Here is a 27,218-nt window from a genome sequence, read left to right as displayed (position 1 = left end):
ATAAGGTAAGCAGTGTGAACCTTTAAACCCTATCATGATGAGAAAATCATCTCTCCAAAATGTATTCTCACAAATCAGGGCCCAGAAAAGAAAAGACAAGAAAGAATGAGAGGAAAATGAAAAAAGGGGTCAACAAGCGCTCTTTCAATTTGGATTAAGTGCGGCTTCAAAATTTTTTTCATTGAACTCACCTACAGAATTGGAGCAAGAAGAAACTGTTGGAAACCTCATCCCCAAACAAGGAGCAGTTGATTTGGGTAATCATGCACAGTATTTTGATGAAGGGGCAGATGCAGAAAATGAAAATGAAAAACAGAAAGAAACAGACATACAGACGCATGTGGAAGTGAATTTGGAAGATGAGAGGAGTAATCATAATGTAGGCCTTGACATTGGATGTATCACAACTGAGTTTCCATCTCAAAAGGAAATAGAAAAGTATGTTACGAATGGTCACATCCCTCTGCCTAAAATATTCCCAAAAGACATCTGCAATCAAGTGTTCCCAGAAAGCATACTGAAATTTCAAAGCGCTAATGGAGAACTACATGTAAGAGACTGGCTTGTCTGGAGTCAACAGAAACAAGCTTTATATTGCTTTCCATGTCGATTATTTTGGCACAAGACAGTCAAGACTAGCACTTCTGTGTCTAAGTGTGCACTAGTATCTGCTGAAGGCTGGGATTCTAATGGGAAGTGGCGGAAACTTTCCTACAGGATCCCAAAACATGAAAAAGGCAATAGTCACAGAGAATGTTACCTAGCTTGGCGAGAACTAGAAAGGCGCCTGCTGTCTGAGATAGGAGTTGACATCATCTTAGAAGCGTCAATCAAAACTGAAGCTGTGAAATGGTACATCTAATCACTGATGTTGTACTCTTCTTGGGAGAACGTGGTCCAGCATTTACTGGTTCATCCCATCGAATTGGTGATTCAAACAATGGAAACATTTTAGGACTCATTGAACTGCTCTCCAGGTGGGACCCCATCCTTCAGGAACATGTGCTAAGTGTAGAGGAGTCACAGAAAAGGAGTGAGCGGCTTCAAGTTCATTATCTGTTCCCTGACTCACAAAATGAATTTATTGCAGAATGCTCGAATCTTGTGAAACAACACATTTTGCTTGAGAGGCAATCTGCAAAGTACTTTGCAATAATAGTAGATTCCACACCAGATTCTTCCCATATTGAACAAACAATATTTCTTTTGAGATACGTACTTTTAAAAGAAACGCAGTATGAGATTCAAGAAAGATTTCTCAAGTTTGCAGATTGTAGCAACGAAAGAGGGGAAGAAATTGCTCAGTTGATAACTGATACATTGAAAGAACATGCTATTCCTCTCAGTGATTGTAGAGCTCAAGGCTACGATAATGGGGCAAATATGGCCGGAAAATACAACGGCACACAAGCAAAAATACAAGAACAATGCTCAATAGCATTTTTTTCACCTTGTGGTTGTCACACACTCAACTTATGTGGAAATTATGCTGCTGAATGCATACCTGAAGCAATAACCTTTTTCGGAACAATTCAAACTGTGTACCACCTGTTCGGTTCCAGTGCTAAGCGGTGGGAATTACTACAAAACCATATTGGTTGTTCTCTTCATGGTATGTCTGAAACAAGATGGTCAGATCGCGTTGAATGTGTAAAGCCTTTTGCAGCTCACCTGCCTGGCACTAAATTAGCACTGGAACACCTCCTAGAACTAAATTTGATGGCCAAAACAAGAAATGGTCCAAGGAGTTTTATTATATGTGACATCTTTTGCCTGTGTGTTAATGTACAAAATATTAGCTGGCATAGATATTTGCAACAAGGTCATCTAAGCTAGAGATGCCACACTGCATGTTGAAGTAGCAAACATAGAAACTCTCCTCACAGAGCTGACAAAACTTTGAAAGAACTGGAAATGCATGTGGAATGAAGCCAAATTGGTTGCGTCAAACCTAAATATAGAAATAAAACTCTCCCGTAGATGTGATGGAGTTAGGCGCAAGAGGGCAAGGTTGCATGATGACAGCACACCTGATGCTAACTTGGAAGAAATGAATGACAGATGATACTCCACAAGAGGCCTACTTCAGAAAGTGTGTGTTTTATGTTTTAGTAGACAATGTTATAGCAATGTTATTGTCCGCTTCAATGCTGTTAAGCAGTTGGCAGAAAAATTTGATTTCTTGTGGAAATATCTCACCATGTCCGAAAGTGATGTGGAGAGAAAAGCTTTATCTTTATCAGAGCAATATCCTGCTGACCTTAATGGTGATGATTCTGGAAAAGAAATGCAATGTTTACCCTCAGTACATAAAGCAAATTTTGTAAATGCACAGTTAAAGCCATTAGATCTGTTGAACTTGTTAACAGAGTACAGACTTGGTGACCTGTTTCCAAATGTTTGTATTAGCTTAAGAATACTATTAACAATTCCAGCAACAGTAGCTTCTGGAGAGAGATCATTTAGCAAACTTAAGCTAATTAAGAATTATTTAAGATCTACAATGTCTCAGGAACATATTGTGGATTTGGCCAGGCTAAGTATTGAATCAAACATTGCCAGAACAATTAATTTTCATGCTGTGATTCGAAATGTTTCACAAAAAAAGGCCAATAAAGCTCTTTTTTTAAGTAAATAGTAAGTTTATCTACCTTGTTTCTATGTGAATTCTTTCTCCTTATCTGTATTGTAGCATAAACAAAGATGTTCAAATCAAATGTGCTTTCTTATCTCTGATCCTCTTTTATTTTATTTATATTTATTTATATTTATCGTGGAGGGAGTATAAGAGCATAAGGCCTTAAATGCAGAAAATTAACAGAGCGCTCCACTCCACCCCCCTCTCGTCTTCCATACCCTTTTTGACCTTACAGGCTGCAGCTCATGGCATAAAACCGTAGTGGATAAAAACAGAACGACTAATGGAGAAGAGAAGGGGCCCAAAAGAAACTTTGTACCCCCTGATAAAATTCCTCTCAAAGGCCCTGCTGGACGGTGAGATAAAAATGTTGTTGATTATGATAATAAATACTACCATCATATGAAATGCTGTATGTCACATAGAAGAGGAGACATGTTGTCTGCTCAAATAGCCTATAGTCTATTTTTATGGATATAGAGTGACTCTTTCAGAAGCAGCTCTCAGCCATCTTAGCAATGATCTGTTTTGAAATAGATTGTCTTACAATCATTTACAAAGTTTTTCTGGAGTGATTGTCAGAAATTAAATTACCCGTACAAGTTCCAGGTGGGTAGTCACGTTAATCTGTTATAGACAAAACAACAGAGTCCCGTGGTACCTTAGAAAGTAGCATATTAATGTGATCCTGTAGATCCAGTTTGTGGACTAGAGCCTACTATATCACAGGCATTACATTCTCAGTTACTGTGTATTAATAAGGGGGAAAAGTTTTTTGAAAGTTTGAAAATAAGACACACATGAATCACTAAAGGGTTGCAATATTGCATGCCTCCTTGGCTCCATTATTGTCAAACTTCTTGCCCCTTTCTGTACTTCTGTTTATATGCCAACTGAGGATAACAGCCTGAAGGGGACTGTAGTCCCACAGAATATGCCACAAAAATGTGTTACTCTTCAATGTGTCATGGCGCTTCCTTGTTTTAAATTACTGTATATTTTCTTATTTTCTAAAGGAACAGCTTAAAACTCCCTCTTGTGGTGAATGTTGTAACTTTTATATATTCCACAGGGATCAAGTACATTTAACTATTTTGTTGAACACTAGCAAAACACTATGGGTACTACAGCTATTGTTCATCAATATGATAAGAGACCATAACAATCCTGTCTATCCTAATTAATTATATTTATTATATCCCACCAGTGCAAAAAAACCCTCCCTTTCCCTCATTGTAACTATTGTTAATGACAATGGGAACATGAGAAGCAGCATTAAAAATGTAAATGTACTGCCTTCAAGTCGATTCCAACTTATGGCAACCCTATGAATAGGGTTTGTGGTATTCAGAGGGGGTTTACCATTGCCTCCCTCGGAGGCTGAGAGACAGTGACTGGCCCAAGGTCACCCAGTGAGCTTCATGGGTACGTGTGGATTCAAACCCTGGTCTCCCAGGTCACAGTTCAACACCTTAACCACTACACCACACTTTCTCTCATGGAAGCAGCATTATACCAGATCAAACCATTGGCTTGTGTGTTGCTCAGTACTATTTATGCTGATAGTGGCAATTCTCCAGGGCCTCACATACAGGTCTTTTCTACCTAAGCTACCCAATATCCTTTTTACTAGAGATGGTAGGGACTGAACCTGGGATTTTCTGAATATCAATTTAGTGTTCTACCCGTCTCTGGGGCCTTCCCAAACAGCATTTGTGGCAGTGTTAATAAGCATTTATACAGTGTCATAGATGTATGTGGTGCTTTATAGATCAACATCTGCAAAGATGATGGTTCCTAAATGAAGGAGCTTAATATCTAAATTTTCATAGGAGAAGAGATAACAGAAAGTAGGAAAGGAGAGATGAGAGTAGCTAACAGCTGACACAGGGAAAAAATAGAAGAGACAAGAGTAACATGGACTGTGTATACTGTTAGCATAATTACCTTCTATGGCAGTGGTTCCCAACCTTTATGAGCACGGGACCCCCTTTATAAGCTGAAAAATTTTTGTGACCCCCTCCCCCCAGGGATGCAGGCTGGCTGCCAGGAAGGAAGGCGGAAAGCAGCCTTTCTTTGCAGGCTTGCTTCTTTTTGCTTCACAAAAAGCCCTCTCCTCTCATTCTAAGTAAGGGTTTTGTCTGTAGTGGCAGTGCAAGGAGACAGGAATCAGTGATAGTAATCCTCTCTTCTTCCTGGTAGCTCCACCCTCAGCCTCCTTTGGCATCTGCCATGTATTTTATAGACAGATGCCTGCCCTTAGTGCGCCTGAAAGAAGCTCTGGCACTTCAGGAAAAGGCCTAACCTCTTGTTTGGAGCAAGGGGGAGGTGTCATCTGCTGCGGCAGTGGAAAGCAGACAGTGTAGAAGGAGTGAAAACTTTTTTAAAAAATTAATAAATTCATTTCTTTACTGTTCACGGCCCCCTCTGGATTACTTCGTGGCCCCCCTGGGGGTCCCCACCCCCAGGTTGGGAACCACTGTTCTATGGTAATGTCTCTGACCCCTCTCAGTTGGTCTGCTTGCCTTCACTTGAATTGGCTTGCTGATGTGGGCAGCAAAGTTATCACCTGAAAGCTGGGATGGCGGGGAGTAGAATAGACTAAAGCTGCAATCCTAGCCCCGTTTATCTGTGAGTAAGTTGTTATGAAGTGTGCCATTTGCTCACAAGCCTGTAGTTCTTACATGTAATCCTGACACTCAATTTTAAGGATCTTGTGAAGGTGAGACCTGGATGCATTTGGGTTTGGCACCCCAAGAGTTAACACAGACACACAGATAAAGCACATGTAAAAAATTTATATCAAGGGAATTAGTTTATTGTCTCAAAAGGGAATGAGCACATTTAAACAAAATCAATCAATAGTATGCTTACGCTAGGCTAAGTTTAGAAGACTTTAAAACCAATGCAAGAGTTATTTTTAAAATTAGGATGTGGTATGAAAGAATGTTGGCTGAAGAAGGGAAGGTTGTACCAGAAGGGGTGGAATGAGTGCTGACTTAGAGTTGTTTGTTTGCAGAAGGGGGGCGGGACATTTGTCAGAGGAATAAGGGAGGTTTGGGAAGTGGGGGTTTGGGGAAAGTTTGTAGGTAAAAATCAAGCAGAAGGCTTTGGGGCAATGGCTGAGAGTAGTGAGGACAGGGGGATCAGCGATTTTGGGATGAGGCAACTAAGGGTGAAGAAATGATCACAACAAGGGGAAGAAAGAAAGACAGCAGGTCTTCCGCCTGAAAAAGAGGAACCTGATTGGGCTTCAAAGCAGATAAGATGATGGGCTTGAGAAAGAGAGTTTAATACCTTATTTTGCAAGGCTGGGGTTGGTGGCATGTGGTGAAGGTGAGGTACCTCTTCAGCAACAAAAGGGATAGCGAGAAGGGAGAAGAACAAGGGTGGGGCCGGGAGCCCACAGGAAAGGTCATAGACAGTGAGTAGAGAGGTGAGGCCCCTTGGGTTCTAATCTCTTAAACTCAAATGAGGTTTGAGAAGATTAACATAAAAACAAAGACTGCAAATCCTGTCTTCTTGACAGGAATGGGTATTAAAAGTTTTAAGAGAGAGCCATCCGGGAAGAGTTTGTCTACAATATTTGCAAAATGGCTTCTAGAAAAATCTTATTCTTCTGTCCAGGTGAGATCAGAAAAAGAGATTAACTGGCATGAACCTTCAGGCTATTGAAAACTACTGTTAGTAATTTGTGAGGGGCAGGAATGAGATTTAGGTTATCATATCTTGATTGAATGCTTTTAGAAGGAAGCTGATGTTCTTTTGCTTACCTTTAAATTTACAGATGATAAATAAGGGACAGTAGAGATTTACGGTGAAAGGAGACAATGAATTTACCAAGTGCTGTTGCAACTCAGCTTCATGGGAACATGCATACCTGGCTTTCTGTAATGGAGTCTCTCTTGAGGCCTCTCCAGTCCAAAATTGAACCTTCCTTTTTCTTAGGAAGCTAGGTTTTTTTAAGGGGTGCTTCATACTTAGAGTTACCATATTCCAGTTCCACAAATCCATGCAGGCTAATTATGCAAATTAAGCATATTAATGGTTGCATTGCCCAGTTGTTTTGTTTTTGTGTCTAGTAATTACCTGGGGGAGGATGTGAGGATTTTTTTTTTAACTTACATTTTCAGCATTAAATGCCTAGACTCTCGTTTCCAACAGTTTGGAATATTTATTTGTTTATTTATTTATGTAGAGGATTTATATCTTGCCCTCAGGGCAGCTTACAAAAACAATAAAAATACACAATGAGTAATTTAAAAACAATATTGTGACCGAGAGGTTGTCTTAGCAACAATTAGGAAATGTGAAATGAACACTACAATCTGTAACACAGAGAGAAATCATGATTTCAGTGTTACCAGTTTAGTCAATGAAAATGAAATAGACTGCCTTCAAGTCGATCCTGACTTATGGCAACCCTATGAATAGGGTTTTCATGGTAAGCGGTATTCAGAGGTGGTTTACCATTGCCTTCCTCTGAGACTGAGAGGCAGTGACTGGCCCAAGGTCACCCAGTGAGCTTCCGGTCTGTGTGGAGATTTGAACCCTGGTCTCCCACGACATAGTCCAACACTCTAAGCCAGTGATTCTCAAACGGTGCGCTGCAGCACACTGGTGCGTCGCAAGAGGTGACTAGGTGTGCCACGAATATTATCAAAGTATATTTTAAAAATGAGAGGAAACCCATTTGTATAGAGAAATTAAAATAAGGTAAGTAATAGTTTTCTATAGTTTAAGTTATTTTTATTCATAGTTTAAAATATATTAATATATTTTCAATTTTGTACACGAAGTGCACCAGAAAATTTGTATGTCTTACAGTGCGCCATGAACTAAAAAAGTTTGAGAACCACTGCTCTAACCACTACATTACACTGGCTCGTTGAGAGTCGTTAGGAGAGCCCTGTTCCCCTCACAAACCCCAGAGTGATTTAACAATCAATCTTTCTTCCCAGGAAACTCTGGGAATTGTAGTTCTCTGAGGGGAATAGTGGTTTCTTATAATCTTATCTAATTAGCTTCAAAGCAAACAGTGCTGTCATAGAATCCTTTCCAGTACTATATTACACTCCTGCATAAATTTGAAGTACTTGAAGACACCTAGCTTATGCTGAGCAATAAATTGAAGATCAGCAAGTAAATAGGAATGATGTATTCTACCTTTAGAGTATTTAATATGCCACTAGAAAGAACAGAATCTTGATATGCGTCAAAGTTTGCCTGAACTTCAGAGTATTTTGAATATACTGAAGTGGAATTTTCCACTTTACTGTCATGATGGGAGTGTGTACTAGCACTTAGAGATAAGAGTGGTGTGTGGGAAGAGTTATGAACTGTTTCAAATGTCCCGCCTGTATCTAACTGTCTGAAGGGAATTGCTGCACATCCTTTGCAGAGCACATCGCAGCTAAGAATTCTCCTGTTTGCTGTATGGGATCACGTCATTAAAAGTCACTGGGGTACAGTGGTGTGCTGGAGCCGGCTCGTACGGGCTCGCGAGAGCCGATTGTTAAAGTTTCGAGAATTTTGCGAGCCTGTTGTTAACAGAGGGAGCTGGGGAAGTCTTCTGCTCCTCTGATTGGTGGACAAAAGACATGTGCAAGAAGCATGAGCTTCTGGGCAGAGCTTAGAAAAGTTACTTGTTTGAACCGCAACTCCCATCAGCCCAATCCAGTGGCCATGCTGGCTGGGGCTGATGGGAGTTGTAGTTAAGGTTGCCATATTGCCTGGTTAGCCAGTTTTTACCCAGATTCTTTGCATGCCAGCTGGCGCCCGTTTAGCCCCTTAGGTGGCCCGGATTCTCAGCTTTAATTAAAAAAAATAATTAAGTTTCTAGGTGGTCTGGTTCTCAAGATATACATAAAAACATCAGCCACCCCGACTGTTAAATCTTTTTTAAAAACAAATCTGTCCTGTATAGCAGTTCGTAGCTCAGTCTAACTCTGCCCGTTCAGGATTGCAGCCAATCAGCGTGAAGCCAGTTTGGTTGACCTGGGCAGTGTCTAGAAAACCTCATTGCAATGCCAGAAAATGGTGGTCTCCCCCCCCCTGTTTATCTGAAAATCTCATAAATTGGGTAAGTATATACATTTCAGTTTTTTCCCCTCTTGTGTGCAGGAGTCAGATCCTGGACAGTGTTTTCAAAACCTTCCCAATACTTGCTTTTGTGGGGGTAAAAGCATGTTAATCCCCTATGCCCAGAGTAAGTCCCATTGAATTCAATAGGACTTACTTTTGAGTAGACATGGTTATGAATGTGCTGTAAATTAATGGGACTTTTGAGTGAATGTAAAAAAGAATTGTGTTTGTGTTCTAACTCTTTCTGTTTCTCTTCAGTCCTGTTTTAAAGCAAGTAGGCAGGTATTACAGTTTTTATTGGGACGGTGTAAAAGCTGGAACGGAACAGGCCCTTTATAAAAGAAATTGATGCCGAAAACACTGGGATGTGTTAGAGACACTTGAGAACAACATTTAGGAACAAAAACCATTCCGATAGGATTTTTATTAACCCTTTAAAAACCAAAATGCCCTCCGGAACGGAATGAAACACCCCGGAACAGCGACTTCCCAGCGAGCCAGACCTCTGAAATTCACCAGTCCCACATGACTACATGGGATGCATGCAGTAAGACACAAAACTTCCATGCAAACCACGTTCTGATACCCGTTCCGAGCTATAATACGCTTTTATGTAAAACAGCCTGGAACGGTGACTTCCCAATCAGCCAGACCCACCAAATTCACCAGTTCCACATGACTACATGGGATGCATGCAATAAGACACAAAACTTCCACGCAAACCACGTTCCGATACCCGTTCTGGGCTATAATAGTATAAACAATATAGTACATTGTTGTTTTTCTTTCCTAGCAAGGTTTTTGTAGTAAGCTATACTAGTATTGAATGCAACTACAGATAGCTTTTGGTGCTAGACAATAGCTGCAGTTTACTCTTCTTCCCACTAGGGGCCCTATAAGATCTGTTGGTCTCTGCAGAGACAGGATGATCCCTTCTTTTTTCAGACCAAAAAGGCAGCAGCCCAGGTATGCTATATTTATACTGTGGACGTGGCTCAGTGGCAGCAAGTAGTGTCTTCACTCATTACCTACAGCAGAAAAGCCATGAGTGTAGTATACATGTGTAAGTTTGAGCAATTTTCACCATTTGAAGCTCTTGAGATTTTGGAAAACCCAGTAGCAGGGAAAATATCAACTCTCCCAGCTGCTAAGCCAAAATGTGGGGAGCTGTTTGTCTATAGCTACAAAGGCCACAAACATAAAAAAGATGACTGGAGATATGATCAGTACAAATGGATTCAAAAAGGAAGGCATTTGTTGCCAAGGGGGAATCCTCTGGTACGAAAGATATACTTTCAAAGACTATTTAACGCAGAGCAAGTGTTGTTTCACAGATACGCATATGAAGTGCCTGATGGAAGTGTAGGCAGAGTAATTGTCCATTACCTTGGACAGGATGAGATACCTGAACCATCTGTGCCTCATGGAAATATGAAAAAATATCCCATGAGATGTCATGTCTTCTGTATTGTCAGAAGCTATGGGGCAGAAACACTTTGGCCCATGCAAAGTTTACCTGCGTAAAATATCAACAACAATAGTTTCAGTTGAACATATGAAAGTAATGCTGCCTAAAGATACACAACAAATAAAAAATAAACTGAAGTATGAGAAACAGAAAAACAGAATCAGCCATGATGATTTATATGGTGTGTATGAGCTTCACTATGCTCTGGAAGGGTTTGTATGTGAATTCACTCTTGTCCCTGAAGTGTCTGTAATTTTGGCACTTCCAGAAATTATTAGCATATTTGAAGAGGTGATGATGTTGAAGCCAAACACACTTTTGTCTTATGACACAACCTTTCAGCTTGGAGACTTCTATGTGTCACCTTTAATTTTCCAGTGTGCTTTCTTTGAGGAGAACCCAGCAATCCTTTTGGCCATACGGATCAATGATAAACGCACAACGAATGTGCATGAGCAGGTTTTTTTATTTATAGGAAAACGTGTGCGCACGATCAACAATGATTCCACTGTGATAGTCACAGACAGAGAAGCAGCCATTGTGCATGCTATTGAGAAAGCTATTCGAGGCTGTGCACATGTCCTTTGCTGGAACCATATTATAAAAGATGTAGAATTCTGGGTCTCCGCACATGAAGGAGGGAAAGGTGATAGGAAAGTTTACACCAACAATATTCTTCAGCTTCTGGATAGTGAGAGTGAAAAGGAGTTTCTGAAATTGCTGCACAAATTGAAAGTAAAGTGGAGTGCAGGCTTCCTCAACTATTTTGATCAGAAGCTGAGAAAAGTTGTTATGACAAACTGTGGAAGATGGCTCTTGGAAAAAAGAGGGATCTATAAGGGAACCAGTGGCATTACCACAAATGTATCTGAAAGCATGAATGCAGTGTTCAAGAGGCTATGCAGTGAGAAGGAACTGAACATGGATGAAATGGTTTTGGTTTTTTATTTCCTTCAGACATATTACCTAAAAGAAATTTTAAGAGGATTGTGTGGAATTGGAAATTACCACCTCTTAGCAGAACATAATAGCAGAAAATTAAATCCTGATACTACACAGTTTCCAGTAGACTGTGTTCCTGTAGATGACATTATGCATTTCATAAAGCAGGGAAAGATGGACACAGACCATGTGCCTGAACGTCAAAGAAAAGACCATAAATCAAAGACTATGGAAGGTCTAGCAGATTTAATTGTAAAGCAAAACCGCATATTCATAAAAGCACAGTCTGGCTGTTTCCTTATCAGAGGATTACATGAGAAGGAATATGTGGTGAAATTATTTCCAAAAGAAACATGTTCTTGCAACAGTTCCAGGACATGCTACCATATTATGGCAGCACAGATGTCTGTAGGAAAAAGTCTTCATCGGACAAAGGTAATGTATTCTCTGAAGAAATTGAGTATGAGTGGACGAAAAGGAAAATCTGGAAGAAAGAAACCTAGACAAAAAGATGAGTTAACCATATTGGCTGCATCAGATTCCCTTCTGATGCATGGTTATACTACAACTGATGCCTCCCAAGAGAGAAATGAGAAAAATGAAAATCAAGCTGCTAGCAAGGAAAGGCAATTATCATCCTTTGCCTTTGATCTTGAGCAGGAAGCCCCCTATTTTTCAAGTACCCCTCAAAAAACTACTCAAGGAAAGCTGATGGGGAAAAAAGAACATGTTCCATGGGAATCTATAACATGCTATCCACGCATGAGAAATTCAACCATACAAAGGGTCTACATCAATGCAGATGACATGAAGTCTCTTCTGAATCAAAACTGGCTAGTTGACACTGTAATTGAGGGATTCCTAACTCGTAGAACAAATCTAGAGACTGTGACAAGTACAGATTTTGACGTGTGTGTCTTCAGCCCATTTATTATGCGGTCCATGGATTACAGAGATACACAACAAGTGTTCATAACTTTGGCACAAACTTGGATGTTGTGATGAAGGACATCTGGCTCATCCCCACCAATGTACACAGTTCTCACTGGGTACTAATGATTGTGTTCTTCATGTGGAAAATTATTCTGTATCTTGATTCCAAACATGGCATCTCCACCAAGTACACCAACATGCTGCAAACATTTATAGAGATGCAGTCAGCTTCAGCAATGAATTGGTCAGAGTGGATCATTCATGCACCTCTTGACATACCAGTTCAAAAGGACTCTTCCAACTGTGGGGTGTTTGTATGTCTGTTTGCGCATGTGTTGTGCAGTGGCTCTCCAATCCCCTTCCCAGTAGACATGGTCCCTGTACGGCAGTGGATTGCTAGGGAACTGCTCAGCAAGAATGCATTACTTCCACAACCAAGTGCAACTCAGAGACAGCAGCAGAGAACAAAGAAACAAATAAATCAGAAAGTCATGAACAATTTCAACACTCTGTCTCAAGAAATGTGCCTAAAGAATCATTGTCTACGTACAACAGTATTATAATTCATCTTGGTCATTGTGTTTAACGGGTAATCTGTGCAAGAAACCCAAGGAGGACACAATGATTCTCTGCCAGGGAGTCTGTCAGGATTGGTACCATCTGTCCTGCCTTGAGATAAATCAAGCTCCTCGTGGCATATTCAAATGTCCAAAGTGTTGTGACAAATGAAGAATCCATGCCACAGGCAAAAATGTTTTCCTCTATAACATGATATTGTCTAATGTTATATGATTATTTTCAGTGTTGATAACTACTGTTCTATACTTGAAATGATCTTGCACGCCTACCTGCACAAAAGAGTACATTTGTGTTCTATTTATTTTGCAAAATGTTTACAAAAATATTGGTTCAGTTGCTGCTATTTATATTATGTTACATTTATATCCTAATGTTGTTTTAGAATATATATATATTTACACATATTTGTATACATTGTTTTAGTTCTTGCTATGTGTGTTTATTTTTTATTGGATTCATATTTTTCCAAAGAATATAGCTAATGATGCTATATGATAAAGTATCTTTAGAAGAATGAAAAATCATTACAGTATTTCAGAACTACTATTTATAGTTATATTTATTTATTTGTGTCATCATAGCCATACATAGAACAGGTGTGCTAAACCTTTTCTGGGTGGAGGAATGGATGCTTGCCCCACCACTTTGTAGGCCAGATAATGTCAGAGGGACTGACCTCAACCCTGACATCTGATTGCTTTGTTTTGTGATTTTGTTGATATACACTGGTACAGTGGTGTGGCATTTTCAGCAAAGGAGGTGGTACTATTTATTTTTATTTATTATTATTATTATTATTCCCCAATGTAAATAGCAGGTGCAAGGACTAAAGCCCCCATGTCAGGACCCCACTAGGGATCAGCTGCCCTGCACCTTCAATTTAGTGTTGCAAAGCTCATCGTGCAATTGTTTATTGCATGATTGGCATCTCATCTAGTTTGGCCCTCAGACTGGCAGTGGCTGTCCAAGGTCCTGTTCTCCAGCCTTCTTGCCTGAGAGCCTTTTGACTGGAAAGTTCTTCTGCCTCCACCTCATGCGCTCTGCCCAATGAGTGGGAGTCCCTCCCAAAGGTTCCAGACTTTAATTATTTATTTTTATTTTTATTTATTTATTTTAATAATTTATACCACGCCCTAGTTCATAGAATTCAGAGCGGCGAACAAAAACAATGTCCAATACAATCTAATATAAAATAATAAGAGTACAATAAAATCATTAAAAATCAATTAACTATTAAATGTTTAAAAGCTAGAAGAAACAAAAAAGTTTTTAACTGACGGCGAAAGTCCATGAGTGAAGAAGAACGTCGGATCTCTGGTGGAAGATTATTCCATAGGATGGGCGCTATGGTCGAGAAGGCTTTATTTCTAGTATTGGCACGGCAGATTATAAAGGTGGATGGGATAATGAGAGAGTGTTCGAAGGGTATTCTTGTCGGTCGCTGAGGTTTAAATTCCTGAATATGATTTGATAAATATATTGGTGCTAAACCATTTAGAGCTTTAAAAGTTAATACTAAAATTTTAAACTGATGACGGAACGGGATCGGAAGCCAATGAAGTTGATAAAGAAGAGGTGTGGTGTGTGTTTGTGGACCTGCTCTGGTCAGCATTCTTGCCGTCGCTCTCTGTATCAGTTTAAGCGGGCGAAGTGATCTTGCAGATAGTCCAATATAAAGAGAGTTGCAATAGTCCAGTCTTGAGGTCACAAGAGCCTGTGTCACTTGCTTCAAGTCCGACATTCCTAAAAAAGGACGGAGTTGACGGACTAGTTTTAATTGAGTGAAAGCACTTCTGGATACTGTTGCAATTTGAGGTTCAAGGGTCAGAGCGGAATCTAAGATAATGCCCAAACTCCGAACTTGGGATTTCAAAGGGAGTGAGACCCCGTCTAAGGTAGGTAGGTTTTTGATTTCATGAGAGGGTTTTTGTCCAATTAACAGAACCTCCATCTTTTCTGGATTAAGTTTTAATTTATTCCTATTAGTCCAGTTTTGTATGGCAACCAGGCATTGGTTTAAGGGACGAACCGCCTCTACGGTATCTGGAGGGAAAGAGTAGTAGAGTTGGGTGTCATCTGCGTATTGATGGTAATGTATTCCGAATTCACGGATAATCCTTCCTAGGGGCTCCATATAAATATTGAATAACATTGGGGATAGTACGGAGCCTTGGGGGACACCGTATCGTAATGGCCAAACCTTGGATGAGAAATTTTCAAGGACAACTCTTTGTAGTCTGCCCTCCAAAAAGGAGCGGAGCCATTGTAGTACCGTTCCTCGGCATCCCATACTAAAGAGGCGGTCAAGGAGAATGGTATGATCGATAGTGTCGAATGCGGCTGACAGGTCTAACAAAATTAAATAAGTTAGATTTCCTCTATCTAATTCAAGTCGTAGATCATCTACCAGTGCTGTTAGCACTGTTTCGGTCCCATGTTTTGGCCGAAAACCTGATTGGAAGGAGTCATAACAATCATTAGTATCTATAAATGTTTGCAGTTGTGTGGCTACAGCTCGTTCAATGACTTTACTGATAAAAGATAAGTTAGATACTGGACGGAAATTAGTAAGAAGTGTGGGGTCGAGGGAAGGCTTCTTCAATAATGGAACTACAATTGCTTCTTTCAATGTCTGGGGAACATGGCCTTGTTGAAGTGAGGCATTGATTATCACACAGAGCCAGTTCGCAAGTTCAGCTTTTGATGTTTTTATAAGCCATGAAGGGCAGACATCAAGTGAGCAGTTTGTCGGTCTCATTCTAGTGAGAAGTTGGGGGATATCAACCGGTAGGATAGGTTGAAAGTTCGTAAATTGAGAGGGAAGAACAGTTTCAGATGGAATGTCATTGGATTCTGCCAGTTTAGCTACATCAGTTTCTGATGGAATATCATTATGTTCTGCCATTTTAATAGAGTCCAAGGTGGAGCGAATCTGATCTACCTTACTTTCAAAGAATGTAGCAAACTCCTGGCAACGGGATTGAGAGTGGACTATATCAGAAACCGGCTGTTTAGGACGGAGGAGGCTGTTAACTATCTGAAAAAGTTGTTTTGGTTGATTTCCGGCTGAATTGATTGCAGCTGAATAGTATGCTTTTTGGGCAGCGTGTCTGGCCAAAGTATAGGTTTTCGCAAATTCCTTGGTTTGAACTCGGTCGGATGGACTCCTAGTTTTTTGCCATCGGCGTTCTAACTTTCGATAGATAATAACCTTGATTTTGAAAGTAGTTGTGTCAGAAACTCATTTCACAGAAAGCAAACTGGTGAGGTTTGGCCCAAACTTGAATACAAGGCAGAGGTGGAGTCTGAGCCCAAGCACAAAAGAGCACTTCTTTGAACCCAGTTTTTTTCCTGTGATAGCACATCTATTTCACAGAAGGCAAACTATTTCTCTCCCCCTTCTGCCAGCCGACTTGCCCCCCTAATCTCTCTTTCTCTCTCTCTCCCCATTTCACCAGCCATTCGCAACCTGGTAGCAGCACCAATAGTGCTGCTTAGTGGACCTACAAACAGCAAGAAAGGGTATTGCTGATCACCCCAGAGGTTCCTGGGTCATCCTGTGTTATCTCCCATTCCCCAACATAAGGAGAGGCAGCAACATGTGTGGTTGGTGAATTTTGGTAGGTCTGGCTTATTGGGAAGTTGTCGTTCTGGGCTGTTTTATGTAAAAGCATATTATAGCCTGGAACGGGTATCGGAACGTGGTTTGCGTGGAAGTTTTGTGTCTTATTGCATGCATCCCATGTAGTCATGTGGGACTGGTGAATTTCAGAGGCCTGGCTCGCTGGGAAGTCACCGTTCTGGGCTGTTTCATTCCATTCCGGAGGGCATTTTAGTTGTTAAAGGGTTAATAAAAATCCTATCGGAATGGTTTTTGTTCCTAAATGTTGTTCTCAAGTGTCTCTAACACATCCCAGTGTTTTTGGCATCAATTTCTTTTATAAAGGGCCCATTCCGGCCTGTTCTGTTCCATTCCGGCTTTTACACCGTCCCGTTTTTATTCTGTAGGAAACTAATACTGATTTTAAAAAATAATAATACTGATTTTTCTGCAATGACCAACTGGTTTGACAACAAACTATTATATGGGCTGTATGTATTTATACATCTGCAGTGTGTGTGTGTGTGTGTATGGAGTCTTTCCAACAACCCTGTGAGGTAGGGTTGGGAAACCAAGGCCACTCACAATAAGAAATAAATCCCTTTAAAATCCAATAGCCATAAAACATGAATAAACAGTTGGAAAACAGCCTAAAGAGGCATAATTCTGAATTTTGGGTTGGGTGAATGAAGTTTATTTATTTATTATTTGATTTATATCCCGCCCTTCCTCCCAGTAGGAGCCCAGGACGGCAAACAAAAGCACTAAAAGCACTTTAAAACATCATAAAAAACAGACTTTAAAATACATTAAAACATCTTTGAAAATATTTTTAAAAGCTTTAAAAAAACATCTTTTTTTAAAAAAGAAAAGGCTTAAAAACATATTAAAAAGCAATTCCAACACAGACTCAGACTGGGATAAGGTCTCAACTTAAAAGAACAAGTTGAAAGAACAAGTTCCTTAGCACTTGAGGCTGTAGTTCTGTGCACACTTCCCAGTTTGAGTAAGCCCCATTGAATACATTGGAACTTGCTTCTGAGTAAACAAACATTGGATTGCACTATAAATATATTTACAGATTGTGTAATTCATAAACATATTTGATAGTCATGTTTATATAAATATTTCTTCATACTGTGTCCCAATAAGTATTTGATTTCACACTATGGTTGTAGATGATTTTTTCCTCTACATTTTAAGTGTGCCCTTCTTCCTGGGGGTGGTCATGGTTCTCCGTTGTTTTCATCCCGAGGGGAGGATAGGCTGAGAGATGGTGAGTAGCACATTTAAGGTCTCTTCACCTCCCCCTGTTTTTTATTTGTATTTATTTTATATTTCTCCAATATCTTCTCCTGGCTGTTTTTATGTATTTTAAATATTTTTAGATTAAATAAATAGGAAATCATAATTGTGAACCTCGCTAAAAGCAATTTACCTATCCTTATGTTTTGGCAAAGTGATGGTGTGGAGGCATGCTGGTAGAACAAGGGACCATGTTTGAGGCATGTTATAAGGTGTTTGAGGACTTTGTCACACATTACCTTTTGAGACCTGTAGATTCATGTTGGAAAGAACACGTGCACGTATTGGATGGTGGCTTGGGTGCTGTTTTTTCAGTCTACGCTGCATGCGTAGGGAAGGTGATACATCATCTGGCAGCTAGCTTCATAACGTGAGAATGAAAAACATTTGGATCACCATTCACTTGTTTACTTTTCTCACTACTGACACCACTTCATATATTACTTTTTCATACACAGAAATTTAATCTTTGTATAGGAAAAAGTATTTTGTAAAATATGAAGGACAGTGGCTGCCCAGTCAGTATAACCACTGTACAAGATCTACTCAGCCACTGTAATTACCTTTTTGTTTTGAGTGCCCTGTTGTCTGGGTCTCGGTTCAGGTGTGTATCCAACTTTGATGTGCTTATGGAAGGGGTGTGCAAGTAGTGCCCCCCCAAGTGTGGAGGCTTGGACAAACATCGTGTTATGGAAAACCAAAGTCTGTGTGAAAGTACATATTTGGGAATGCCATCAGTGTAATCCTAAACACACTTAATAAATAATATCGAACTTGCACGTCACAAAATATTTTACGGTCATGTCCATAAGCACCAGGAGGGTAGTCACCCAGGGGGTCTTAGTCCCTCTGCTTTTTTGGGAGCAGGGTGCCTATGTCTCCAAGCATCCTACAATCAGCATGAAAAGGGAGTGTGTTAGTCACTGAGAAGAGTCTTCTAATATGCTTCCTTGCCTTTCCTGCTGATTGGAGCCAATCAGAGTGAAAGGACGTGAGTCAGCCACTGAGAAGACTCTTCTCAGTTGCTAACACTCTCCACTTACAAGCTGATTGGCTCCTAGAGATGTTTGTTGTTGTGAGAGAATGCATTAACAAAGATCTCATTCTTAATCCAGGAGCAAAAAAGGGTGTATGTGGCTGCAACTATCATGAAGGGACTCTGCACTTCTGAATTTTCTACTAAACAACTGATAAATACCTATGTAACTTTGTGTCTGGAGACTTATTATTAAGAATCACTTTCCATAACTGTAAGGAGGTATGTCCACATGCATGCATCCCAGGCACCTAAATGAGGGGTGAGAGCAGCATAGGGACATAAGCAGATGTCTTATACCAGGGGTTCCCAAACTTTTCTTCTACATAGACCACTTGAAAATTGCTGAGGGTCTGAAAGTATCTGAAAATTTACTATGGGCATGGGGGGGAAAAGATGGTGGACTGATAGGTAGCTGCTCTGGCTGCTCCCCTGACCATTCCTTTCTAGTGCTCTCCAAATGCCAGCTGCAGCCTACTTTTTCCTATCGACATGCTGATTTACTAACTTCAACACCACCCACTCTTTCCTGGTGTTTGTTTTGGTTGACCTTGAGCGTGAGGAGGACTGTTTTTCTGGTCTGCTTGGCATCCATTTCTCAGCTTCCTTTTACCTGGGATTACCGCAGACGAAGAGTCTTTCCAAGTAAGAAACTCTCACAATTTATGACTTGTCGCAGCCTTTCCCCTCCCTCCTGGGCTGTTTGAATTCCTGGGGAAAACAAATATACCAAAAAGATAAAGAATTGCTTTGCCTTAGCCTTGCGTTCTGGCTTTCTCTGGACAACAGCAGCTGTAATTTCAGCTCTCCTTTTCTTTTAAAGTGATAGCATCCCATTATGGTTTATACCAGAAATACATACAGGAAATTGGGAATCCTTCCAAACTGTGAGATGCCTTCGTACACAAAAAGAACAAGGCAGTCGAAAATTATACATCCCTCCCCCAAAAGCGAAGACTGGGAGACTAGATTCACCTGAGAATGCAAAGAGACCTGATAAGAACTATGCTCTGACGGCTACGGAGTCTGAACCAACTACTACAAACCAGTCCAACACTCCCCTGGATTGGTCCCTGGATACTAACGGGGCCCTTCAAATGGACTTTGTTGACCCTCTTTCCACCAATCTCGCACACAAGATAGAGCTAGCGGACAACCTGGCTGAGCATGGAACACACAACGTGCTGATGAATAATCTCTCTCTTGAAACAACCAACGGGTGCCCTGAACAACCCAAGCAGTCAAGTCCCAAACACTCTAAATCTAGTACAGATACAAACAGGATACCTGACTCGCCAACAGAGGCATATTCACAAGGTCAATCCGACCAGCCCCTACTTGAGAGCTGGCTCTATATGATAACTAGGGACATAATTTGTATTAAAGACTATCCGACTGAATCCAACAAGTTACTAACCACATTGGTGGAAGCCCATAGGAAACCTGGCTCACAACATGAAATTGACACAAAGACCATTCGACAATGCACTGGCCCACTGCAACCACCACGGCTTACCAATCCCAAGCGGAAGGGACACAAGGCTCATATGGGACCTTCTAGAAAAAGAAGGAAATTACTGTCAAAAAGAGTAAGAACATCAAACACTCTAAGTTTCTTCGCTATAGGAAAATGAACTTGCCAAACTGTTCAAACTACTAGACTCCATTCCCACTTTGAGGAACAGTCAAGAATCCAACACCGCAAAACTGGATGACTCTTCCAAGGATGATAAAACTAACCTCAATCCTTCGGACGTTATGGCAATTCCATGCTTATCGTCTCCTTTTACTGATAGCTCATCTCAGCTTCAGAACTCTGAGCAACAGGATCCATGGACTTTTGTATCCCAGGGACCTAAACATCCCCAGAGTCGGTTGTCTGAGACCAGATGGCGATTAATATTAAATCGCCAAAAGTTAGTTCTATCCAACTATTCTAAACCCTATGGTCATCCCACGCAGACTGAATGCAAAGCTCATCTTCTGGAGACTCTAGCCCCCATTAATGCCAGGTCTTTTCACCTGGGACAATATTAATTACACAGAACATCTTTATCACAACTCCTTCAACGCTCGTATAGTGGTGACCTTTAGCAATCCTGACAAAGCCAGACTCCTTCTCTCTAACAAAGATGCGCTTCATACAATTGGAATCACTATGCAAAGAATTTTAGAGAACGCTGCCTGGCCTCTGTCACTAATTGCCCTCCCTCTTTCATCCAATCAAGTGCGCCTGAAAAAACCAGACTGTGACATAGTAAATAATCTTATTGATCTGGATCCAGATCCACTCCCTCCTTCTGTCAAACCCAAAAAGAGATCGGCGAAATCAGCTCTTGAGTTGGCAAAGAACTCTACTGAGTCAGAGCCACAGCCTGAGCTCCCCCTTCACGAAGCCCACTCGATCCAGGCCAATGTAACTAACAACGGGTCGGACGGTCCTGAATATGCTTCAGAAAATAATGACGGACCGATCCAGTTTAACGAAGAGGAGGAGAGACTATTAAGTGCCTTTGGTGCCCTCCCATCCCCAGCTCAGTCGGACATTATTGCTAGACTCCAGAGACTGATAACGCATCTCCGTGACGGACTGTTGAAACCTGAGCGCAAAACCTGTCTCATGAACAGAAAACATTGTTCGACAGAGGTTGTCGATGAGCTGCAAATTACCAACACTGCCAGGCTAAAGGCACCAACATCGAACTTGCCCGTGAGCAAAGATAATTAACTCCCATTAGTGATAAGAGCAAGAATGTATAATTATTATTTTAATTAAAGCAAGAGGCTTACAAGTACTTTGAAGAGGTTGTTATGTGCCTCCAAGTCAACTATGACTTATGGCGACCCTATGAATCGGCGACCTCCAAGAGCATCTGTCATGTACCACCCTGTTCAGATCTTGTAAGTTCAGGTCTGTGGCTTCGTTCATGGAATCAATCCATCTCTTGTTTGGTCTTCCTGTTTTTCTACTCCCTTCTGTTTTTCCCAGCATTATTGTCTTTTCTAGTGAATCATGTCTTCTCATGATGTGTCCAAAGTATAACAACCTCAGTTTCATCATTTTAGCTTCTAGTGACAGTTCTGGTTTAATTTGTTCTAACACCCAATTATTTGTCTTTTTTTGCAGTCCATGGTATGCACAAAAGCACTCCTCCAACACCACATTTCAAAGGAGTTGATTTTTCTCTTCTCTGCTTTTTTCACTGTCCAGCTTTCACATCCACACATAGAGATTGGGAATACCATGGTCTGAATGATCCTGACTTTAGTGTTCAGTGATACATCTTTGCATCTGAGAATCTTCTCTAGTTCTCTCATAGCTGCCCTCCCCAGTCCTAGCCTGATTTCTTGACTATTGTCTCCATTTTGGTTAATGACTGTGCCAAGGTATTGATAATCCTTGACAAGTTCAATGTCCTCATTATCAACTTTGAAGTTACATAAATCTTCTGTTATCATTACTTTAGTCTTCTTGAAGTTCAGCTGTAGTCCTGCTTTTGTGCTTTCCTCTTTAACTTTCATTAGCATTCGTTTCAGATCATTATTGGTTTCTGCTAAGAGTATGGTATCATCTACATATCTTAAATTACTGATATCTCTCCCTCAATTTTCACACCTCCTCATCTTGGGTCAATCTCTCTTTCCATATGATGTGTTCTGCATATAGATTAAACAAATAGCATGATAAAATACACCCCTGTCTCATACCCTTTCCGATGGGGAACCGATTGGTTTCTCCATATTCTGTCCTTTCCTAGCCTCTTGTCCAGAGTATAGGTTGTGCATCAGAACAGTCAGATACTGTGGTACCCCCATTTCTTTTAAAACCATTCCATAGTTTTTTGTTATCTACACAATCAAAGACTTTGCCGTAATCTGTAAAGCACAGGGTGATTTTCTTCTGAAATTCCTTAGTCCATTCCATTATCCAGCATATGCTTGCAATATGATCTCTGGTGCCTCCTCCCTTTCTAAATCCAGCTTGGATTTTTTTTTCTGGAGAGCCGGTTGTTAAACAGTTACCAGCACACCACTGCTGGGGTATATAAGACTGTGCTGATGTCTGTTCTGGCAGACATGCTTGTGTGATTGCTGTCTCCTTACATAAGTAATAAAAGCTAGCTTTCTGTCTGGAAGTCTCGTGTGCACTAATTTCCTGGGAAAGAATCATCTTAAAGGTGGTGTCACAAATTTCCACCACAATACAATATATATGGAGTCTGCCAAAAATAGTAGTAGTAGTAGTAGTAAAAATATTTATATACCCCAAATGACTGGGTTTCCTATTTGCATTTTGCAGAGTTTGCCTATAATAACTCCTTGCATACTAGCACTGGACAGACACCCTTCTTTGCTAATTATGGGTTCCATCCCAAGGCATTCCCTAGTAGTGCATCAAATGTGCTGGTGCCTGCAGCAGGAGAATTTCTGCAGGAATTACAGGCCGTGCAGCAGGTGCTTAAACAGCAATTAAATGAGGCCAAACTAGAGTACAAAAGAATTGCTGACCAACATCGAAGAGAGGGGGCCTCCCTCCAGCCAGGAGATCAGGTGTGGTTGTCCACCCGCTTCCTTCAGATGCCAGGCAAGTGTAGGAAGCTGCAAGACAGGAAACTGGGGCCTTTCGAAGTGGAGGCACAAATCAATCCCGTGGCCTATAGACTGAAATTGCCTGCTACCTTCAAAATCCATCCCGTGTTTCATCGCTCCTTGTTAATGAAAGCGGCCCCTCCCAGCGAGTTACGGCCACTGGAAGTTCTGGGAGCACCCATTCTAGTAGGGGGACAGCCGGAGTTCGAAGTGGAACAGATTCTGGATTCCAGAAGGAGGCATAATCAATTACAGTACTTAATTCACTGGAAGGGTTATGGGCCAGCTGACAGATCTTGGGAAAATGAAAGGGATGTGCATGCCCCAGATTTAGTGGAAGAATTCCATAAACAGTTTCCCCATCGTCCAAAACCGACAGGTGGGGGGGCACAGCATGAGAGAGGGGATGGTGTCAGGATGCAGGATTGGGACACTAGCACTTCAGAGGATGAGCAGGAGATCACTTTCTCAGAGCTGGGTGAAGAGAGGGAGGGAGAACTCTCAGAGATAGTGTTGCCCAGCGACCGCAGAGGCCTTGAAACTCCAGCAGACAAAGTTACAGACACTGCTCAGGAATTTCCCACGCTTACCCCCCTCACTGAGCCAGAGCCGTTAGACCAAGAAGGAGGGGGGATTCCACTTCCTCCTCAGCCAGGGAAAAGTCAGCCTGATGGGCATGACGCTCACCCCCCTTTTCTCCAATCCCAGAAACAGAATCTTCAGAAGAGGAGGGGGAGGCAGAACTTCCACCCTCACCACGAACCCGGAGAAGGGAAACGAGTCGGGGAGAGAGAGAAGGGGCGGGGAAGAAATTGTCCTAAGGCGGAGTGAGAGAATTTGCGCCAGAAAGCCCCCTTAAAAAGGATAAGGGGTGGGTGGGAATTCCTTGTTCTGTCAACTCTCTTGCATGTCACAGGACACATGTATTGTGTTGCTTCATGAGGAGACGTAGTCTCTGTCTGGATATTACATTAATAAAAACTGAATTGCTTTCATCGACTGGTGTGATTCCTGAGTCCAGCCCTGGACACGACAGATTGTAAACTTCTTGAGGGCAGGGGCCTTTTTGTAAAACTCTGTAAGGTGTCCTACATTGATGGTAGGCTGCAAGTAATAGCCCTAAAAATAGCCATCTCTGCTATCTTTTCAGCGCCTTTTGAAGACTTTCCTCTTTCAACAAGCCTTTTAGGTTGAGACCTATCCCAGTCTGCGTCTGTGTTAGAATTGCTTAATATGTTTTTTAATAATGTTCTTAACGCTTTTTAAAAGTTTTTTAAAATGTTTTTAACGCTGTTTTGTTTTAATGTAGTTTAAGATCTGTTTTTATGATGTTTTAAAGTGTTTTTAGCACTTTGTTTGCTGCCGTGGGCTCCTGCTGGGAGGAAGGGTGGGATACAAATTAAATAATAAATAAATAAATTATTAAAGTCTCAGGGAAAGAATTATGACAGTCCTAAAAAGGAATTTAAATGACACACAATACACTAATGCTATGTAAGTTGCACATTGTGGTGTTATGTTGGTCACAAGGATTGCTGCACATAAAACACATTTCAGGTAATATCTCATTACATTTTCTTAATGCTAACAAAAGGTAGAGAGATACACTTACTGTTATGTTGGTTCCAGTGTGTCTCCACCTCTTCGGAAAACGGGCACACAACTCTAGTCAAACCCTGGTCGGATCAGCTCGCGTGTGGTTTTTTTAAATTCAGCTTCAGGCAGATTTTGCAAATGATTGGTAGAGAAACCCGTTTGCCTTCCAGGTGTGGCCAATGCAAACGCTTTGCTGCAGGCTCAGGTAGAGACAGTGATTGGCCCAATACTTTGCTGTGGGCAGTCCTGAAAGGCCCTGAATTCAGCAGCGGGGGAGGGAGCTGTGGTCAGCAGAGGGCAGAGTTGCTTCACAACGTAGGCAGAAAAACCATCCTGGCTGCTTTTCAAGCAGCTAGTGTTCCCACAGCCAAACTAAAATATGTAAGAGAAAGTTAGTTATAGATTTTTCTTTTCATTTGTTGAGAGGGGAGGAAAGTATGTGTTTCTGTCACCAACATAATACACTAAACCAACATATATTTTATTGTCCTTAGCTCACCAGGTTTTGCTCCTAAATTTCTTCTCAGTTTACCAAATGACCAAGCAAAACTATCAATACTATAAGAGGTCATTAACCTATGTCTATTTTCTTGGGAAAGGCCTTTAACTGAAAATGCGGGGGGGGGGGAGAATAGAGAAACTCTAAGTCATCCTGCATATCGCACTTCTCGTTTTATTCATGTGTAAAATGTCATTTTGAAAAACTGTTCCCAGAAAATGAAACTTTGGAAAATTATCTTTAAAATAATATAGAACATGTTAACTATATGTGAAAATGAAAAATGGGTCCATAGGGTGACATTTTCATGGAATTAACTGTAACACTTGCTAGAGCTATGCCAAACTCGTAATCTGTTTCTCCTCCAGGTAAGTCTTCAGGCCCATTTATACAACGCTCACAATGTATTTATTTATGTAAAGAATTTTTACCCTGCTCTTCTGCCAAAAACAAGATTCAGAGGGCAACTTATAAATCACTACAAACAAGACAGCCCCCGCATCCAGGGTTACAATCCAAAAAGATATGACACAAAAGGAAAACCGGGGGGGGGGGGAGGAAATAAGCACATTCAGCTACAAGGTCTCAATTACAAAATCTTCTAATGTTCAGCTGGAGTAGAAAAATTCAAGGACAGGAGGGTCCAAAAGTTGCTGTTTTCTTAGCTGTGCAGATGGAGTGGCCCTGCTTCCCTTTTCTTCCCTCCTCTGATATAATGGCTGCTGCCAGGTCACAGTTGATGCATGGAGGAGCTTGGCTTCTTTGCAGAGCTGGTGGTGATAGACATCAAGTGATAAAATTTTCCTGGATGGTACTTCTTTAAGGTGCAGATAGGGATACTGAATGATTCTCTACTTGGGGGACAGGGGAGGGTACCTCCTTGCATGTAGAGGAATCACATTTCAGGGAAACAGCTAGGCTGATCTTTAGCTGCATAGCTTTTATGATATGGCTAAAACTCTTGTTTTTTCTTTTCATTTGGATTCATGCGACTCTATGGAAGAGCTTAATCAGTGTACAGAATCAGTAATGGACTGGAACAGAAGCATGATCATCACAAGGGTGGTGGTTCATCTGATTTGATAGGTGGTATTCTGGATAGAGTTACATTCTCCCTTGAAGAATCAGGCCTGCTGTCTAGAGGTGCTGTTCATTCAGCAGCAGTTTATTCAGAATTGTCTTGGAGAGACACAACCAGGTTTACAAGACCTCTGAATACTCCTGGACTTGCCGTCTTCTATCTCATGGTCAAAGTGCCAATTCTAAATCTCCATACAATCGTATGTAGTCACTGATTTTTGAAAGGATGTTCTCTGCTTCCTGGTTGTGTTATATAATATCTAAACAGTGGCACTTATTTGGTTGTGTCCAACATTTATAGCTGATGGCAGCCTTGGATATCTGATGTGCTTTGATCTTCTTGGTGAGATTCTTCAAGTCTTTGCCTCCTCTGTGTGTCCATGTCTTCTCACTTACAAATAGCAAATACAGGAAGAGAACAATGCATCTTTGAACGATCTTCCACATACCTATTTCTTCCTTTTATACCACACTATGAAACATTTCCTGGAGTATATTTTTCTTCTGTCACTTGCAGCTTGCTGCAGCAACAGTAAAGGACTGTCCAGTTCTTTAATTCTGTCCTTGTCTTCTAAAGGTGGTCCAGAGAAAAAGGTTACCAGGAAGGCTTCTACTTTATTCAACCTGTAAAATAAAAACAAAGACAAAGTGTGTGATTTGTTGGGATCACTACACAAGGCTACAGTTTATGCTCATTTACAAAAGAATCAGCACAGTTAAGTACCTGCTCAGAAATAATAACGAAAGAATATATTCAGCAGTGCTTCTCTTTCAATCCTGTATCATAATAAGAAAAAATATAAAGTGAGCAATTTGTTGTGACTGCAGTGAACTACAAAACAAATAGAGATTTTCTGGAATGTAAAA

At 40.9% G+C, this 27,218-nt stretch overlaps 1 long non-coding RNA gene across 3 annotated transcripts in view; it reads left to right on the top strand.

Moving 5' to 3' along the window:
• LOC133370945 (uncharacterized) overlaps nucleotides 1-26,998 on the top strand; it is a 45,343-nt gene extending 18,345 nt beyond the window's left edge. For 2 of the 3 annotated variants that reach the window (XR_009759221.1, XR_009759220.1), the window contains exons 4-5: nucleotides 2,874-2,994; nucleotides 8,599-8,682. This is a non-coding gene — a long non-coding RNA (uncharacterized LOC133370945). Of the gene's footprint in view, nucleotides 1-2,873; nucleotides 2,995-8,598; nucleotides 8,683-26,274 lie in introns of those variants that run through there. The other variant, XR_009759222.1, reaches the window with a different exon arrangement.
• Nucleotides 26,999-27,218: the final 220 nt, after the last annotated feature.

This window comes from Rhineura floridana, chromosome 1, assembly GCF_030035675.1.
Source record: "Rhineura floridana isolate rRhiFlo1 chromosome 1, rRhiFlo1.hap2, whole genome shotgun sequence".
NCBI lineage: Eukaryota > Metazoa > Chordata > Lepidosauria > Squamata > Rhineuridae > Rhineura > Rhineura floridana.
Note: the sequence above shows the minus strand (reverse complement) of the source record. Positions and strands in the feature narration are given on the sequence as shown.